This window comes from Panthera leo, chromosome A1, assembly GCF_018350215.1.
Source record: "Panthera leo isolate Ple1 chromosome A1, P.leo_Ple1_pat1.1, whole genome shotgun sequence".
Classification (NCBI taxonomy): Eukaryota; Metazoa; Chordata; class Mammalia; order Carnivora; family Felidae; genus Panthera; species Panthera leo.
Window position 1 is genome coordinate 86,602,956 of NC_056679.1, and position 20,796 is coordinate 86,623,751.

Below are 20,796 nucleotides of genomic sequence, written 5' to 3' on the forward strand. Positions count from 1 at the left end.
TGATCCATTACCTTTGTTTCCTTTCTCTTATTTTCAACTTCATTCTTTTCCATAATTTTATCTTCTTTATCACTAATTCATTCCTCTGCTTCAACCATCCTTCCTGTCATGGTATCCACTTTAGTGTGTATCTTGGTTATAGTATTTTTAATTTTGGCCTGACTAGATTTTAGCTGTTGTATCTCTACAGTAAGGGATTCTCTAGTGTCTTCTATAATTATTTAAAGCCCAGCTAGAATCCTTATAACTGTTTTAAATTCTATTTCAGACATCTTATTAATATCTGTGTTGATTATATCCTTGGCTGTCATTTCTTAGTTTTCTTTCCACTGGCAAGAATTCCTCTGCCTTTTCATTTCAGAAAATAAAAACTAATAATGATAAAGATATTAAATTAAAATAAAAAATAAAATCATACAAAGGGAGCTAGGCCCTAGGCTTGCTTTAATCTGCTTGTTAAGAGAAGTCTTATTGAAAAAGGAGAAAAGACTAAAACAAAATAAACATTAAAAGAAACTAAAAAATTAAAATAAAATAAAAAGTACAAGAAAAAAAAACAGCAAAAACAGAAGCAAAAAGCAAACAGGAAAACAAGCAAAAAGCCCAAAGCATTTATATCCAGTTTCCCCTACAGCTGAAGGTTTTCAGCACTTTATGATCAGTAGACTGAGCAAGAGGAAGATATTTGTGCTGTTCTTCTAGGGGAAGGATCTGCTGCTCTGATTCTCAGGTCATATTTCCTTAATGGAGATTTGCCTGTAGGGTACAGCAGGTGGGGCTTGGTTTAAGGCTCTGTTCTCCACTTGGTGGCCCTCTTTAGTTCACTGGGGTAGATCAGTGCTGGTGGGCTAATGGTGAAAATTGCTTCTCCCAGCTCTCTTGTATACAGAGCAGGACATTCACACCTTCACAAATGGGTGATCAATCACCCCCTACTGTGTCTCCCGATTCCATTAGCTCCCTGCCTTCCCACTTATCTATGTCTGAGCTGTCAGCTCGCCAGGTGGTGCCTCCCTCCAGAGTTTTAACTCATGCACAGCTGTGTTTCATAACTCCACACCTCTAAGAAACCCAAGGCTTGGACCCTCACTAATCCTCTGGGGGAGGGTCTTGCCACACTGTCTGCTGTTGGCTTCTTCAAGAAAATGTATAGCAGCAGAGGCTCAGAGTATATGGTAAGTTGGGAGACAACAGGTAGCACCAGGGTTTGCTGCATTCACATACTAGTGAAAGGGGCAGTTGTGTGGCATCTACTGGGTTCTTTGCCCATGGAGAGGTTGTATCACATCTACCAAATGTACTCCAAGCAGGGGAACCAATTCTCCCCGGGTGACCCAGAATCCTTAGACGTTGCTGCCCACTCCCAGGGCTCCTCCTTGCTTCTTAGTCTAAACATCACCAGTCGCAGAGCTCTGAAGCTTTGGACTTTGTGCTACAGTGTTTATAAGTACAGTTGGTATGGAAACCCTCTCTTTTTTCGCTTTCAGTCATTTTGGGGAAGAATTTTCTTACACAGTACCTTGTGTTTGTTTTCACTCTTTTACTCTAGCTACTTTTAAGGGAGAGTGCTTTTCTATTGTGAACTTGATGCATTGCTCCATCTCCCCTTCTCTCTTCTCTCCATGAAAAGGCTTCCACCTTTTCGAAACACTGTAGCTCTTATATCCCATAAAATCACCTCTCCACACCTGCAACATTTTCTCCCTCAAATTATGGAGATTGTTCTGTTAATCCTCAGATCAATTTTCTAGGGGATCAAAATGGTTTGATGTTGATCTAGCTGTGTTTAAGAGACAAGCCCATGGTCCCCTTACTACTCAGCCATCTTGACTTCTAATGTTTCCTAGCATTTTATTGAGGACTTTTGAATCTATGTTTCTCAGGGATATTGACCTGTAGTTCCTTTTGTTAGTAATGTCTTCATTAAGTTTTGCCATAACAATATTTCTGGCCTCAAAGGATAAATTTGGTCTTTTCTTTCCATTTCTATTTTTTGGAGTAGTTTGAGAAGAATAGGTATTAACTTTTCTTCAAGTATTTGGTTAAAATTACCTGTGATGACATTTGGCTCCAGACTTGTGTTTTGGGGGGGATTTTGATTATTGATTTAATTTCTTTGCTGCTTATTGGTCAGTTTTTCATTTCTATTTGCTACAGTTTTGGCAGTTTATATGTTTCTCTAAATTTTTCTATTTCTTCTAGTTTGGCATATAGTTTTTCACAATAAACTCATAATGGTTTATATTTCTGTGTGTTGGTTGTTATTTCTCCTCTTGCACTTGAGATTTTATTTATTTGGGTACTTTCTCTTTTCTTTTTGATAGGTCTGACTAGAGGTTTATCAATTTATTTATTGTTTTCAAAGAAATACCTCCTATCTTCATTGATCTGTTCTTTTTGTTTGTTTTTGTTTTTGTTTGTTTGTTTCTCTATCATTTATTTCTGGTCTGAGATTTATTATTTCCTTCCTTCTGAAAGCTTTAGGCTTCATATGTTTTTCTTTTGGTAGCTCCTTAGGTTTCAAGTTAGATTGTTTATTTGAGATTTTTCTAGTTTCTTAAGTTAGGGATGTATTACTATCTAATTTCCTCTTGGGACCACTTTTATTGCCTCCAAAAGGTTATAGACTGTTGTGTTTTCATTTCAATTTTTCCATGTTTGTTTATTTCTTCTTGGATTTTCTTGACTCATTTCTTGTCTCCTAGCATGATGTTTAATCTCCATGTATTTGTGTTCTTTCCAAATTTTCCTTGTGATTGACTTCTATAGTCATAGTGTTGTGGTTAGAAAGGATGAAAGGCATGTTTTCAATCTTTTTGTACTTTTTGAGTCCTGATTTGTGACTTAATATGTGACCTATTCTGGAGAATCTCCCATTTACACTTGAAAAGAACATGTATTCTGCTGTTTTAGCATGGAATGTTCTGCATATAGGTGTTAAGTCCATCTAGTCCAATGAGTCATTCAAAGGCATTGTTTCCTTGGTGATTTCCTTTTTAGATGGCCTGTACTTTCTGGTAAGTATGGTGTTAAAGTCCCCTACTAATATTGTATTATCAATAATTTCCTTAACGGTCATTATTAATTAGTTTATACATTGGGGTGCTTCCATGTAGAGTTTATAAACAATTTTTATATCTTCTTTTTGGGTTGTCCCTTTTATGATTATATTGTGTCCTTCTTTGTCTCTTGTTACAATCTTTGTCCAATGTAAGCATTGTGACTATTTATTTCTGTGGGGAATAAGCTTAAGAATCCCCCAGGCTTATACCAATGGATTAACAAGGCATAAAGAAGTACAAAGGCATAGGATGCTCACACCCGAGTTTGGGTAAACAAAATTAGAACCCAAGAATAGGGAGGTGCAAAGGCACCTCAGAATAGAGAGGCGGTGCAGTCCCCTGAGTAGAGAGGGAGGAGCAAAGGCCCCAGAATAGAGAAAGGTGCAAAGACACCCAATTCAAAGGTATATGAGGTAAGCAATATTAGGCATTCAGGGCAAAGACACCCCCCCCCCCCGACCACCACCAATTTAGTACTATAGCAGAAAGCTGATTTCACAGGAAGGACCAAGTTAGGTAAACAGGTAAACTGGAGTATAAAGTGCTGCACTGAGCTGCAGGTGAAGTTGCCCAGAGCAGAGCTGATTAACAAAAGAAAAGGTGCCTTGTTAACCCCAGGTTATTTGTTCCATTTGCTTTATCCTTTAGGCTAGCTAAGATAAAGAGACATGGTGTCTCCTGTCTGCCATTAACAACCATCTGTCCTTCTGCCCGGCGCCAGGATTTTGTTTTATATTGACCCAAACTACAAACACTGTATATCTTCAAAACCCCCTTTTCCATTATGCCCATGAATTAATATTCACCGATTCATTGTCTCATTGTGCATGTCCATCACATTTGTAAGCCTTCTGATCTTAATAAATACAGGGCAAGACCCTTATTCAGGGCTTGTATCTTTTCCCAGACATTAGCCATCTCTTGCTTTTTGTCCTGCATCCCACTCTTTCGCTGGCCAAAAGAGAATTTTCAACTTAGAGTCTAGGACAGTGGTTTGACAGCCATTTGCATGATAAATATTTCTTCACCCCCTCACTTTCAATGTTTCAGTGTCTTTAGGTCTGAAATGAATCTCTTTTAGGCAGCATGCAGAAGTATATTTTATTTGTGCTGACATCCTATATCTTTTATTCCATTTAGTCCATTAGTACATTTGCATTCAAAGTAATTATCAATACATGTGTATTTATTGCTATTCTAGTGCTTGTTTTGTCATTGTGTCTTGAAATTTTCTGTGATCCTCTCTTGGCTTTGCCACTATTGGTCTCTACTTTGCACTCAAAGAGTCCCCTTTGATATTTCTTTCATAGCTGTGTTAGTGGTCACAACTCCTTTAGTTTTTGTTTGTTTGGGAAACTATCTCTCCTTCTGCATGTAATGATAGCCTTTCTAGATCAAATATTCTTAACTGCATATTTTTCCCATTCAGCACACTCCCTTATGGTTTTCCAAGTTTCTGTTGAGATATCTCAAGCTAGCCTTATTGATTGCCCCTTGTAAGTTAAGAACTTCTTTCGCCATGCTGCTTTTCTTTTCTTTTCTTTTTTGAAATACGGAATTTGATTTAGAAACTATTTAACATAGGAAAAAAAACCTTACCAATAAAGACCAGGTGGAAAATGGGTTCCCAATAAAATGGGATTTTAGGGCAACAGAAGTCTAAAAGGCCACAAAAGAGAAATAGCACCACTGTTATTTGAACAATGGCTAGTTACTTTCACTTTTTGGCATTGTTAATCCCTGTATCTGGGTTTTTCTCTTAATCCCACATAGAACATTCAATACATAATAATTTTTATCATAAAATATCTGCTTTATACACACATTTTAGGACAAGCTACCACGAGAAACAAATCAAAAGAAATACATCAGGGTCTCAACAGTCTCAGTAGTGGGTGACAAAATTATTTGGCATAATTCTTCCAAACTAAGGAACTGAATAGGCTGGGAATAGAACAAATGAGTAAGAGTTAAGGAATGAAGTATTTTAAATATTAATTATTAATTCAGACATGGTCCTGGATTTTCTGCAAAAGAAAATTAACATTTGCCAACATGCTAACAAATTTTATCTCCAAGGAGATTAGTGCACTGGCAAAGTATTTCAATAACAGTGGAAGGCTGTGGATAGCAGGTGTTGGGAACACCCAGTCTTGTAGGTCCCAGGGTAGCAATGGCATTCACTGGTCACTCCCTCTGACAGAGGTTCAGAGAAACTTTCAGTGTGACCACCTACCTGCTGAACTTACACTCTAAGCAGCGAACTTTAAGGAGTGAAAGAGGTGTCCCCAGTGGGAAAAGGGAGCAGAGAAGGAAGCGTGTTCAATGTAAACTTAAAATACAGTAAAATGGGACATGACCCCCGTTCAAATCCCAGAGATGTAGGCAAGTCCCCAAAAGTAGTTGTTAGATTTATAAACTGAACACAATTCATCCCCTCCACCAAAACAAACAAACAAACAAACAAAAACCAATACATTGAAATTTCAGGGATAATTGGGAAAAATGTCAGAGAAATGTTCACTGAAATTCAGTCTCTCCAACTCAAACATGTCAGGGCTGGAACACAACCTGTCTTAGTCCAGGCAACAATGCCTTTTGCTTATTATAGCAAGGATACAATTGGCCAAAGACAACAAATGGCTTTACAGAGTGACTTTTTAAACTTCTCTTCTGGGCCAACGCCTAGACCTTTTTAGATTCAAGCAGCCCTGCAAGACCTGTGAACAGCAGATTCCAAAGTTCCAGAGATCTGGCCGTTCCTTCCCAGACACAACATCAGACACATAAAATATGTCAGGTTTTTTTTTGTATATTTTGAAATATGGAAGCATATTTTAAATATTCTTAAGGCATTTATTTATTAAAATGTACACTGCCAAGATTTCACATTAGCTTAAAATTCAAATCAGTCTTTACATTTTTTCTACTGAGGTATCTGCCTCAGCATATTACATAAAAACACTACCTCCTGGAGCACGTGGGTGGCTCAGTTCTTTGAGCATCCAACTTCAGCTCAGGTCATTATCTCCCGGTTCACAGGTTTGAGTCCACAGTGGGCTCTGTGTAGACAACTCAGAGCCTGAAGCCTGCTTCTGATTCTCTGTCTACCTCTCTCTCTGACCTCTCCTGCTCATGCTCTCTCTCTCTCTCTCTCTCAAAAATAAATGAACATTAAAAAATTTTGAAAACAATGTCTTCCTTAATCAGTGTTACCAGCATCCACATGGGGAGCCCCATGGTCAGCCTCTGTGAGCTGCAGCCTAGGTGAAACAGCTGGATGTTAATACTGCCTTGCTATAAAATGAAAGCCCCTAACTCAAACTCATTGGAAAAAGAGTGAAACTTCTGCAGTGTTCTTTACAAGAGGTACTTTTTGCTCATGAAAAGAAATCAGTGCGTCCCCTAAGAATAATAAAAGGAAATATTTTACAGTTAAGCATATGATTTGGAGTGAAGAATTTGGATATTGCTCTGCTGGTCCAGACTGTTAACACTCTTCTTCTTCCTCCTGTGGGCCCCCTTCATCAGCTATCACAAAAGTTTTGTCTGTGGCATAGAGATTGCCCATGGTACGCTGCAGTACAGGGTTGTTTTCCCCCTTGTTATTTTGGCAAATCAATTCAATGTTCCTTAGATTCCTAAAATAGAAATCTCTTTCTCCAAGTCTTCAACATTAAGTTTCAACACGTTGACCTGCTGCATCAATTAGCTGTTTCATCATCCCAGTTGCCCACACCAGATTCTTTAGCACCAAACCCAGGTCAACCTTAGGGGTTGCAGTAGTTCTGTGGGTCACAGAGGGCCTCTGTGGAGCTGCACTCCTAGAGCTGAGAAGTTTCTTCAGTTTGTTTAGAGCTGGAGCAACAAGGGAGGGAGCCACTAAAGTTTTCTCATCTTGTCTGGCAGCTATAGGGTCATAGTCTTTTTCATCATAGTTTGCATCAAAAAAGTTCTTGAACCACTGAACAAATTCAAAATTGCCTTGAAAATTTCCTTTTCTAACTTGTCCACAGGAATTATTTTGTCAATACCAATTGTCTTAAAACCTGCTTGTAGTATTTTGAAGTTCTGGATGTATTCGTGTTCTAGTTTAGTGTGGAATTTCACTTTCTTCAAGGCAATGGAGCCAAGGAACAGCATGCCCATAAACTGATGATAAGCAGTTACTGAGTGCAACTGTTTGATCTTTGTCAGATTCAGCTGCAGAGACTCATTGACCCAGGCCCAGCATGTCGTGTTGTCTTAGATTATTGCTGGTGACGGACATTGAGTATACATTCAGTGCCTTCTTCGGTTCTTGGTGGGACCATATCCCCTGCCTGTGCCTGGCTTTGGTTCTGTCTTGGTCTTGCTCAAACTGTCCCACCTTACTATATTAAGATTTTTATTTGTCACATTTTCCAAATTTTATAACAATATATCTTAGTGTTGGCTTACTTTTTTTTTAATGGAATTTCTCTGTGCCTTCTGCATCTGAATGTGTGTTTCCTTCCCTAGATTGTGGATGTTTTCACCTATTATTTCCTTAACCACATTTTCTGCCCCTTCTCCTCTCTCTTTTTCTTCTTCTTAGACTCCTATAGTTAAATGTTATTATGTTTAATAGAGTCACTTTTTGCCCTAAGTCTATTCTTGTGTTGCATTATTGTTTTATTTATTTTTTTCAGTTTTTTTCCATTCCTTTGTCTTTTTTGGTCACTAATTCATTCCTCTCCTCCCCCCAGCCCACTATGCATTGCATGAAGCCTTTTTCCAATTTGTTTATTGAATTTTCAAATGATTTATTTTTTTTAACTCTTTTAACTCTGTGGTGTGTCACTGATGTCTTCTATTCTTTGCTCAAGCCCAGTGAGTATCATTATGATCAATGCTTTAAATCATCCATAATAGAATATTTATCTTATTATCTTTCTATTGTTATTTATACCTGTTTGGCCTAGCTCTCTGACTGTTACCTTATCTTGTTCTTTCATTTAAGATAAATTTCTCCTTCTTCGCATTTTGTTTATCTGTACCATTTTCTGTGTGTCAGAAATGCCAGTTTGTCTTCTGCTCCCGAAAGTAATGGCTTTATGAAGAAGAGGTCATGTAATGTCCATGCTCTTTGGTTTCATGGAGTGTCTCTGGTGTGTGCTGTGTGTATTCTGATATTTTGTTCTGGCTGCTCCATCCTTCAGTCAAGTTATCTGCAGAGGCTCTCCTTGCTTTCTATGGACAGTGTTTGGTCTCTGACCTGAATTTGGCAAGTTTTACTTGGTGTGCTCTGGTCTGTTTGTGTAATAAAACTTGTCATCATCCCTACCAGGAGGAACTGGGGCCCTGCAAAACTCTCTGGTCAGTAGATGTGGTGTGGGTAGGAGTTTAGGCTTATCTTGTGGGGAATGGCCTCACTGTGCTGGACTGATGCAAGCTTGACTGAGAATGGCAGTCCTACCAGAATTAAGGGGTCTGGAGCTTGGTGTAAACTAGTTAGGCAGCCAGTATAGATGCTGTTCTGCTTTCTGCAAGTAGCTCTGTCTTTATGCTAAGGAGCATGGGAGGGAAATAGTGCCAGCCAGCTCCTTTGTTCCAGGAAAGGTGTCTCTGAATGCTGCCCCTAAGAACTGTGCTCCAAAAAGAGCAAATAATCTCTACCTGTGTGCACCAGGCATTCTTCAGATTGCTGTTTCCACACCATCTGCCACTGGGTTGTTTGCTTGCTTTCTCTCTAAGAGGAGGACAGTGCCTTTGGGATCTATCACAGCCAAGGCCACTGACAATTAGGACTCCAGATTTTAATCCTCACTGATTGCAAGAACTCTCAAAATTTAGCCCCTGTCTTTTTCCAGAACAATGTTTTGAGGAAATGTTCTCCAGGTGTGTTCCCCGATTTTCTCCTCCCTCTCTCACTCTCTCTGTCTACACAGTTCCTCTGACCATTTTGTAAGAAAATTATTTCCTTTATTTGATTTTACGAGTTGTTTATATATTTTGGATACTTACCCCTTATTTAATATTGGGTTAGTAAAACTTTTCTCATTTTGTAGGTTGATTTTTCATTTTTTTCTTTGACTGTTTCATTTGCTGTGAAGATTTTAAGTATATTTGATTCCTATTTGTTAATTTTTACTTTTGTTTTTCCTGCTTTCAGTGTCACTTCCAAAACACCATTGCCAAGACCATTGGTGAGGTGCCATATCTTAATGTTTTCTTCTAGTTTTATGGTATCATATCTTGTGTTTAAGTCTTTGATCTTTTTGAATTATCTTTTTGTGAGTGACATGAGAGGTGGGTCTAACATCATTATTCTGCATGTATGTATCCAGTTTTCCAAACTTTTGTTAAATAAACTATTCTTTCCCTCTCTTTTTATTTTCCATATTTTCACCAGGTGTGACTGGTGACTACCTTAATAAATATTAGTTGATCATACATGTGGGTGTTTAATTATGTGCTGTCCATTTGGTTCCATTGGTGTGTGTTTATTTTTTTGTGCCAATAACATACTATTTTATTACTATAGCTTCGTAATATAGTTTGAAACCAGGAAGTGAAATATCTCTAGCTTTGTTCTTTCTTAGGTTTGCTTTGGTTATTTGCTCTTGCAATTCCTACAAATTTTAGGTCTTTTGCTATTTCTATGTCTGTGAATAATGCCATTGGAATTTGGATAAGAATTGCATTGAATCTATAGATGACTTTGTGCAGTATGGGCATTTTAACACTATGAATTCTTCCAATCATAGCACACTGGATGTATTTTCATTTGTTTGTGTCTTGTTTGATTTTCTTCAAAAAAGGCATGCATTTTTCCTTGTACATATCTTTAATTCCTTGCCTTAATTTATTCCTATATGTTGTATTCTATATATATATATACACACACATATACATATGTATATACATATGCATGTATATATATACATAAATAAATGTGTAGAAATTAAACTGATTTCTGATATTGATTTTATATTCTATAGTTTTATTGAAATCGTTCATTAGTTCCAATAGTATCTTTGTTCAGTTGTTGAGATTTTCTATATACAAAATGATATCAACTACAATTACTGACAATTTTAATTGTACTTTTCAGAATCAGTTGCCTTTTATTTCTTTGTGTTGTCTAATTTTTCTAGCTAGAACTTGGAGTATTATATAGAATAAGAGTAGTGAAAGTGAGCATCATTGTCTTGTTTCTGATCTTAGAAGATACACTTTCAATTTTTTCACCATTGTGTATAAAGCCTGTTGCAGTTGGATGTAGATGACCTTTATTAGGGTAAGGTATATTTGTTCTATACCCAGTCTGTAGAAGGTTTTTTATCATGAAAGAACATTGTATGTGTCAAATGCTTTTCTGCATCTATTGTGATGATCAAGTGATTTTTATCTTTCATTTTATTGATGTAAAAGGTTGCATTTTATTTGAGTATGTTGAACCATTACTGCATCACAGAGATAAATCCCAAATGGCTAAAGTGAACACTTTTAAACTGATTCTTGAATTAAGTTTGGAAATATTCTGTTGAAAATGTTTACATTAATATGTGCAGTGATATTGGTGTATAGTTTTCTACTTTGTAATGTTCTTATCTATCATTAGTATCAGTGTAATGCTGGCCTTGTAAAAAGACTTTGAAAGTGTTTCCACCTCTTCAATTTTTGGAAGAATTTGAGCAGCATAGGTATTAATTCTTTGGTAAATGTTTGGTAGAATATGCCAGTGAAGCCATCTGATCTGGGTTGTTTTCTGTGTTGGGAGTATTTGTTTCTTCTTTACTGTTTTTAATTCTTTCCTACTAATTGATCTGTTTAGATTTTATGTTTCTTCATGATTCTGTCCTGCTAGGTTGTATGTATAAATTGTAGGTATATAATTATTCATAGTAATCTCTTATGATCTTATGAATTTCTGTCATATTAGATGTAAAGTCTTTTTCTACAGTTATAATTTTATTTATTGAGGATTCACAATTTTTTTCTTAGCCTATGTAAAGCTTTCTTAATTTTGTTTACATTCTTGAAAGATGAACTCTTAGTTGTACTAATCATTTTTCATTACTGTTTTGAGCTTATTTATTTCTGCTCATATCTTTATTATTTCCCTTTTTTTGCTTTTTTTTAGCTTATTTTTTTCTTCTTTTTCTAGTTCATTGAGACCTTGCAAGGAAGATCTAGTGGTGGTGAATTTTGTTATATTTTGTTTGCTTAAGAAACTTTATTCTTCCTACATATCTGAAGGATAATCTTTCTTGGCATGGTATTGTTGGTTGCCAATTTTTGCTTTTCAACACTTTGAATTTGCCATTCTACTCTTTCCTTGTGTAATTATAGTAGAAGGGACTAAAGCAGCTTCCCCACCTCCTTTGTATCTGCAGCCCTAATTGAGATATTGTTTTTGGGGGGCTGCACAGGAAAATTAGAAATGTCTCAGGTCTCTTGGTATAAAGGGCAGAGGCGCATTTGTTTGGTAATGGATGTCAAGTTAGTTGTATAAAAAAAAGGGCTAGAAAAGAATAACTTGCCCCACCATGGTACTAAAATCATTTTCCAGAACATAATAGATTGCATTAATAAGTTTTTTTCTATCAGTAATGCCTTTTAAAGTAAATTGAAAAAATTATCCAATTAAAAGGCATAAAGTGGATGAACTTAAAAAAAGGTGGGGGGGGGGGGGAGAAGAAAAAAAAAGGGTCCCAGCTATATGCTGTCCACAGAGCACATTAATTTTAAGGAAAACGTAGATTCATAGTGAAAGGATGGAAGAAATGTTCCATATGAATGGAAAACAAAAGGCAGCAAGGCTAGCTATTGTTGCATCAGACAAAGTACACGTTCGGTCAAAATCTTCAGTAAAATAAAAGTAAGGTTATTATGTAATGACAAAGAGATCAATAAATCAAGAGAATATAATAATTGTAAATATATACAGACCCAACATCAGAGCATCTACATATATGAAGTCAACAATAACAGATCTAAATGGAAAAATAGACCCATAAGTATAGAAAACTTAATACCCCAATTCAACAATGAATAAATCATACAGACAGAAAAGTCAATAAGGAAAAATTGGACTAGGACTATATTTTAAACCAAACGAGCATAACATACATGTATATAACTTTTTATTCAACTGCATCAGAATATACATTCTTCCGAAGGTCACATGGTACATCCTCTAGGATAGATAACATATTAGCTCATAAAACAAGTCTTAGCAAATTTAAAAATATTAAAATAATAAAAAGTATATTCTTTCAATCACAATGATAGTAAACTAGAAAGAAATAACAAGAGGAAGGCTGAAAACTTCATAAAAAATTCATAAACTAGACAACTTACTACTGAACAACCAATTAAAGCACCATATATAAATAGGTATGAAATTCTGCTAAAGTAGTGCTAAGAGAAAAGTCTATTATGAAACACCTAAATTAAGGTAAAAAATTTCAAATAAACAACTATGTTTACTCTTTAAAGAAATAACTAAAAGAGACCAAAGCCCAAATTTATAAAAATAAACGTTTAAAGATATTATACAGATCACAAATAAAGTACTAGAAAAAAAATAAAAGTATCAATGAAACAAAGAGTTGCCTTTTAAAAATAAAAACAGAAAAAACTTAGCTGAAGGAAAGAAAAAAAGGAGACAATACAAATAAATAAAATAAAAATGATAGAGAAGACATAAAAAATGATAATTTAAAATTAAAAGAATTATAGTAGACTACCAAAATAATTTATACACCAAATGACTGGATAATCTAGATGAAATGTATAAATTCCTAGAAACATGATTTATCATCTGTGACTCATGAAGAAATAGAAAATCTGAACAAAGCAACGACAGGAATACTAAATCATTAATCAAAAACCTCCCAAGGCCGGGGTGGGGGGAGGGCATGACCAAATGGTTTCAATGGTGAATTCTAACAAACATTGAAAGGTTAATGCCAAAAATCTCAAATTATTCTGAAAAACTGAAGAGGAAGGTACACTTCCAAATTCATTTAACAAGGCCATTTTTAAGATACCAAAACTAGATAAGGACTCTAAAAGAAAATAAATTTAAGGTCAATATTCCAGATAAATGTAGATACAAATAGTCTAAACAAAACATTAACAAACACAATTCAACAACATATTTATAGAAATATATAGCTTGACCACATGGGATTTATTCCTGTTATGCAAAGATGGTTCAGCATATGCCAATTAATAAACATGATATACTATGATAAGAAACTAACGATAAAAATTATGTCATCTCAGTACATGTAGAAATAGCATTTGACAATATAAGATATCTTTCATGATACAAATCTTCAACAAATTGGGTATAGAAGCAAGATGAATCAAGAAAATAAAATCTATTGTCACAAGCCCACAACTGACATCATATGCAAAGGTAAAAGGATGAAAGATTTTCCCTAATTTCAGGAACAAAATAGTGACTTCACTCCCCACTTCTTTTCAACATAGTGCTGAATACTCTAGCCAAAGCAATTAGGCAAGCAAAACAAACAAACAAAATGCATCCCGATTGTAAAATTGTCCCTGTTTGTGGATGACATTATTTTATATGAGGAAAAACTACAAATTCCATGAAAAACTACTAGAACAAATAAAGAAATTTAATAAATTAACATGATACAAAATAAACACAGATTTAGTCATGTTTCTGTACTAACAATGAAATATATAAAAATAAAGCAATCCCATGCATAATAGCATCAGACACAATAAAACACTAAGAAATAAACAAAAACAGATATCTATACACTAAAATTATAAAACATTAATTAAGGTAATTGAAGAAGACAGAAATGAAAAGATATTCCATGTTCACTGGAAAAATTAATTGCAAATTATGAACATCATTAAATTTCCAAACTATCCAGAACATCTATAGATTCCATGCAATCTTTATCAAAATTCCAATGGCATTTTTTACAGAAATGGAAAAAAAAATCTGAAATTCATATAGAACCACAAGAAGATCCAAAGAGGCAAAGCAATTATGAGAAAGAAGAACAAACCTGGAGGCATCACACAACCTGATTTCAAATTGCATTATGAAGCTATACCAATCAAAACAATATGATATTAATATAAAAAGAAACCTATGAAGCAATAGAACCTACAATCAAGAAACTACAAATAAATCCATGCATATGCATTCAATTAAAATCTGACAAAGGAGGATCACATAGGTAGCTCAGTTGACTAAGCATCTAACTCTTGATTTCAACTCAGGTTATGAACTGATGGTTTGTGAGTTTGAGACCCACAGAGCTATGAGGTGACAATGTGGATACTGCTTGGGAATCTCTCTCCGTCTCTCTCTGCCCCTCCCATGCTCTTCCTCTCTCAAAATAGATAAATACACATAAAAAAATAAATAAATAGAAGTTGGCAAAGTGTCCAAGGGTATTCAATAGAAAAACGGATATCTTCTCCAACAAATGATGTTGGGAAAGTTGGGTGTTCACCTGCAAAAAGAATGTTACCCCTATCTTACACCATTCATTAAAAACAACAGAAATTGTATGAAAAGTATGGACGTAAGACTGAAAGCCATAAAGCTAATAAAAAATTAGAAAAAATTCACCTTGACATTGGTCTTAGCAATGATTTTTTTGGCTATGATGCATAAGGCAAAGGCTACAAAAAAATTAAATAAGTGGGACTCTATCAAATTAAAAAGCATCTACCCAGCAAAAGAAGCAATCACCATCAAGAATTTAAATGCACCATACATAATGGGAGAAAATATGTACATTCCATCTATCTGTTGTGAGGTTAATATCCATAATATATAGGACTCTTAAGCAACTTAATAGCAAAAAAAAAAAAAAAAGACAAATAATCCGATTGAAAAAATGGTCAGAGAAGTTAGGCATTGTTTAAAAAGAGGCATACACTGGCAAACAGGCAAATAAAAAGATGCTCAACATCACTAATCATCAGCGAAATGTAAATAAAATAAAAACAATTTATAATACCTCACAATTATTGGAATATCTCTAAATTAAGACAAGAGATAGCAAGAGATAGCAAGGTTATGAAAAGAAAAGCGTATATAACTACTAACACTATTTTGAAGATATATTTCCATGTTCATGTTCATTGTAGTGTTATTCACTATAGTCAAAATAAAACATAAACGATACCTAAAACACAAACAAAACATACCTGAACAAAAACAAAACAAAACATAAACAAACATAAAAAACAACATAAGACCCATTATGATATGTGATATACATAGACATCTATATATATCCATATAGATATATATTGTTATTCCTAAAAAGAAGGAAATCCTGCCATTTGCAATAACATGGATAAACCTGGAGGGTATTATTCTAAGTGTAATAAGTAAGGTAAATGTGGAAGATAAATATTGAATGAACTCATACACACACGCAAGGTCCCAAATGGTATTACTTCAGCCAAGTCTCCAAACTGGGGCTCATAATGAACATAATGACAATTTCTAATACCCCTGATATATTTCAAAAAATATATATATATAAAAATTTATATACCCAGGATGATGTGAGAAAAAAAAACTGATGGTCTGGCTACATTTGTTTTTTGTAGGAGGTCTCTTGACCTTTTCTATCCCCCATAGAGACCTTTTCTATCCCCCATAAGAAGATCAGATAATCCACCTATTAAGACAAACTATTCCAAAATGAAGATAAGATTACCTAATAATCTTTTCTTTTTTCTTTTCTGTTTATGACTTTTTTTTTGCCAAACCTTTAGTCTTTCCCTTTTGGTAGACATTTGGAGCTGCCCTCTACTTGCTAGATGGGATGCTGCTCAATTCATGAATCATTTAATAAAACCAAATAAAATTTTAAATTTACTTGGTTGAATTGTGGATATAACACTTATAAGTAGAATCATAAAATGCTGAGCTCATAGATACAGAGTGCAAAATGCTGGTTGCCCAGAGCCGGGAGGTTGGAGTAAATGGGAAATGCTGGTCAAAAGGTACAGACTCCCAGTTATAATATAAATAAGTGCTGGGGACCTAATACATAGCACAGTGACTATAGTCAACAAAAGTCTTATATATTGGAAAGCTACTGGGAGTAAATCTAAAATGTTCTTACCACACAGACAACAAATGTAATTTTATGATGTGATGGACATAAGAACTAACTTTACTATGGTAATCATTTTGTAATATATACATATATCAGGTCAATATGTTGTACACCTTAAACTTGCTCAATGTTGTATGTTAATTATAGCTTGATAAAGCTTTCACAATACTAGTAAATATGTTAATTGCCAAATACATATATGTAAACATTAAATTATTTTACAATTCTATCTGGTTTAAGATCTATCCTCAACAATAGTTTGTAAATGGTGACATGTAAAATATTGAGAAAATCACCCTCAATGTTGCCCATGGGAGAACACAAAACTATAACAATTATAAATTTATAAATTTTAAATGTTACTAACTAAAAAGGATGTTTAAAGGAAAAACATGGAAATAATGACAAAGTAGAAATATTTGAAAATAGATTGCTTGATAATGCCAGTAGTCACTAATTTCATTTAAATGAGGTAATAAGTAAGGAAGGGTGGCGCCCAAGTAATTCCAAGCTTTAAATACCATCCATTACAAAATACAGTTTTTTCCATTATATTTCCATAGTTTCAATGCAATATTTATTATTTTATTTACCAAATTTTCACACATTTTAATAGAGGATAATTTTCCACTTTTCTACGAAGTCTTGGAAGCTCTGGTATAAACAATATATGTAGTCTTTATTGCAGAGCTTTTTAGCCCAAATGTAAACAACTTCATAAGGGAAGAAATAAATGTCATAAAGGGTATAAATACTCTTAGATTAAATATGCCATGTCAAACTAGAGCATGCTAGAAAAGAGGAAAAACAATAACAGAACTCAATTTGGTTAGAGGGCATTTATTTACTCATAAGGGGACAAATTATATCTAGTAGAATTCTGACCATCAGGTGATATTACTATCATTTTATATCTGATATTATGCATTAGAGAATATTTTAATTGAAACTCTTGGGAAATTTAACAATTTCCCAATCTCTATGGTGAAAACCTCTATAGTTGAATTACTGTGAATATAACAAAAGGAAGGGATAAAATTATAAATCTTCATTGTCCTCTAGAGAAAATGTCTCTGGGGCACACAACCGAGATTAAATATCTGCTTGGTATCCCTTTCTCATGGGGAATTGAACAGACTGTCCTGGAAGCTCCCTAAGAACATGTAAATGTTCTATGTGCTTCCTTACCTCATTTAGTCCCACATTCTTCAGTTACATTATTATGTTCACTATCAATTCATCATGGGCAAGCTTTATCAGTGCCACAGAAGAGTAAACTGGTGGATCTATTCAACCCATTTGTTGATGAAATGAATCAGAAATGAAAGCAATGAAAAGCATCCAAAAATATCACATTAATTTAGGTGAGTTATTTCAGCTTTTTACAAATGTCACTGACTGCATATGATGCATATAATCTCTATGTGGGGAACTTTAGAATTTATAGAATGAGTATTCTCCTGCCACTGTAGAACTTGACTTTAGATATTTTGTGGGTTTTTTTTATTCTAGATGTTTGTACACAGATGTCTACACAAATTCTAACAAGGCTTAGAGGTATTGATACTATTTAGTATCTGAAAACTATAGTTATGGGTGGCAGTTTTCATTTTTAAAGAATGTTGAAATAAAAGCTTTTCTAACAGTCTGCTTCTATAAGTGTAGACAAAGCTATTGTAAAAATATTTAAATGTATATGACTTACACATTTCTGAATTTCTTTTTTTTTGTAATATGAGATAAACTACTCATTGATTTTATGCTAATAAGACTACAAAACATGTAAACAATATCAACTTAATTTATATGGTAAATTCAACATTTTGAAAAATATTTTTATTTCATGAAACACAACTATGCAGGCAACACGTACAATATTTTGTTCTAGTATGTATTTGCTAAATATGCATATTATACACATGATCCTCTGTAATAAATATTACATATTTTGTCTATTCCAGGGATTGATCATGATATTTGAGCAAGAGCTTCTCCACCCAAGACCTGATAACTGAAACAAACACAATTGATTTGAGCCATAAATATATTCAGGAATTATAGTTATTTTCATGGACTCCTTAGGTACTGATTTTACATAATATCCTTTGAAGTTTCTACGTTTGAGTTCTTTAACCTTTAATATGGGAGTTTACTCTATCTTCTTTTATGATTGATTCAATAATCAGTACTTTGTTTTTCTTCGTTTAGAGGTTACTTGTGTTTCAACAGAACCATACAATTGTCTATGTTTGGAAAATCCCTTTGTATCAATAAATATAAGACAAATTATTGTAGTTTCCAAAGACATGTTAGCTCTAGGGCCTCCAAATACCCCTGATATATTTCAAAAATATATAAATTTACACACCCAGGATGATGTGAGAAAAAACTGATGTTCTGGTTACATTTGTTTTTTATAAGAGGTCTCTTGACAAAATTATATCTCAAAAATCCACACACTTTAATGCTTCTTGGAACTGATATATTACAAATTGCAAACTAAACTTCTATCCACTCCAAGAGCATTAAGTTGACTCAAAAAATAAACCTCTCATTCAACTGTAAGAAGTAGTCGAAACCTTCAACAAGGTAGGCACAGGTGACCTAAATAACACAAATGGCAAGATGTCTGATCTTTATACTCACTCTGTATAATTATTGCGATAAAGTAGCTGTTTTATTTGATATTCTGTGAATCAGAAAACTATCAATAAGAGATTTTTATTTCAGAGCTACAGGGTTAATAATCTTTGAAGTCTTTTCTCTCCATGTTTTTTCACATGGAATTATGTAATTTTTATTGATATACTTAAGTCATTTATTTGCTAATTAATAATTCTCTTGTATGGATTTACTCCCAGAAATGGAGAGAACCAAAGTTTGTGTATTACTCCAATGTATTTTTTATGAATTACTTACTAATTCTTTTCTGAAAATGGAAAATATAGCTATAGTTTCACAAATTATTCTGTTTTAAGAATTATTTATCTAATTATTGCATTAAGTCTATGTTATTTAGTTCTATCATAAGCCAATGTCTTTTAAAACATTGACACACAAAAGTAGACATGACATAGACTTTATTATCCAGTGTCTTGCAGGTTAATGAGAGAAACATACATTAAGGGGTGACTACATTGTTATGGTTTAATTGTTATGATAAAGACAATAGACTCTGAGACCAGATGTAAAAAATAATCTAGAATGAGTCTTCTGGAGATAGTAAAGTAAAAAGAAAATTGAATAGAGATCATAACTCTTACTTTTGATATAAGTACAAAAGCAACCAGGTTTAAATACTTTTATGTTTCACATTTTCATGGTGAAATTTAAGCCCCTTGTGAATTGAAAAAGAACATTTAGTCAGGAAAACTGTGTTGAAATATCATTTCCACTTATTTATATCTTTATGATCATGAACAAGTCTTAAACTCTATGTCTCCATTTCTTCTTCAGTACAATTGGGTAATATTTCCAAGTGACATAAATTAAAATAAATTAGATAATGTATTTAAGAGCTCAGTTTGAATGTGATAAAATGTTAATAGAAAATAAAATTAATTTTGCACCAACTTGATGATGAGAAACCATGACCACACCATACCCTCAAATAAAACTTTCTTATGATATTTTCAGAGTGAACACCTCCCATGGGTTGATGACCTGATTAATTCTGTTTGATGAACTTCATACTACTATATTTATCACAAGAGTTACATACAGATGATAGAATTTATGAAGATGCTAAACCAAAGCACCTTTTTTGAGTTCATCCTCATGGGGTTTTCTGATGATCCAGCCAAACAGCCACTCCTTTTTTTCCTGCTTCTCTGCATTTACCTGACCACCATGGTTGGAAACCTTCTCATAATCCTAACAAGTATATCAAATATTTGCTTTCACTCCCCTATGTATTATTTCCTTAGCAATTTATCCTTGATTGACCTTTGTTTGTCTTCCACTACTGTTCCCAAAATGCTTGTAGACATCCAGACAGGAAATTCTACTATCTCATTTAATAACTGCATGATGCAAATGTACCTATTTATCTGTTTTTCAGGGATGGAAACATTACTTCTCCCTATTATGTCTTATGACCGTTTTGTGGCCATCTGCCTTCCTTTGTCCTACTTATCCATTATGACTCCCAAATTCTGTGCTCGTCTGGTGGCCACCTCCTGGATCTTTGCAATCTTGAGTGCACAGATACACACCATCTTATTGGTTCAATTATCCTTCTGTAAGGATAACAAAATTCCTCAGTTCTTCTGTGATATTGGACCACTGCTAAAATTGTCCTGTTCAGATACCCATAGCAATGAGTTATTTATTTTTATTGAGGGGGGACTGGTGGTGGTGGTAAGCTTTATCTGTATTTTAGTTTCTTACATACTCATTGGTTATTCTATAGTCAGAATGCCATCAACCATAGGGAAATTTAAAGCATTCTCCACATGCTCTTCTCATATCTGCGTGGTCCTCTTGTTTTTTGGCACAATAATTGGCGTTTATTTATGTCCCTCCAACTCCCATATAGCTGAAAAAGACCAAGCAGCAGCTGTCATGTACACTGTGATTACTCCCTTGTTAAATCCTTTCATCTATAGCCTAAGGAATAGTTATCTGAC

General features: G+C 34.2%; 1 pseudogene; it reads right to left on the reverse strand.

The window, feature by feature from the left end:
* Positions 1–6,552: 6,552 nt before the first annotated feature.
* LOC122229719 lies at positions 6,553–20,019 on the reverse strand (annotated as a pseudogene).
* Between the last annotated feature and the right edge of the window lie 777 nt (positions 20,020–20,796).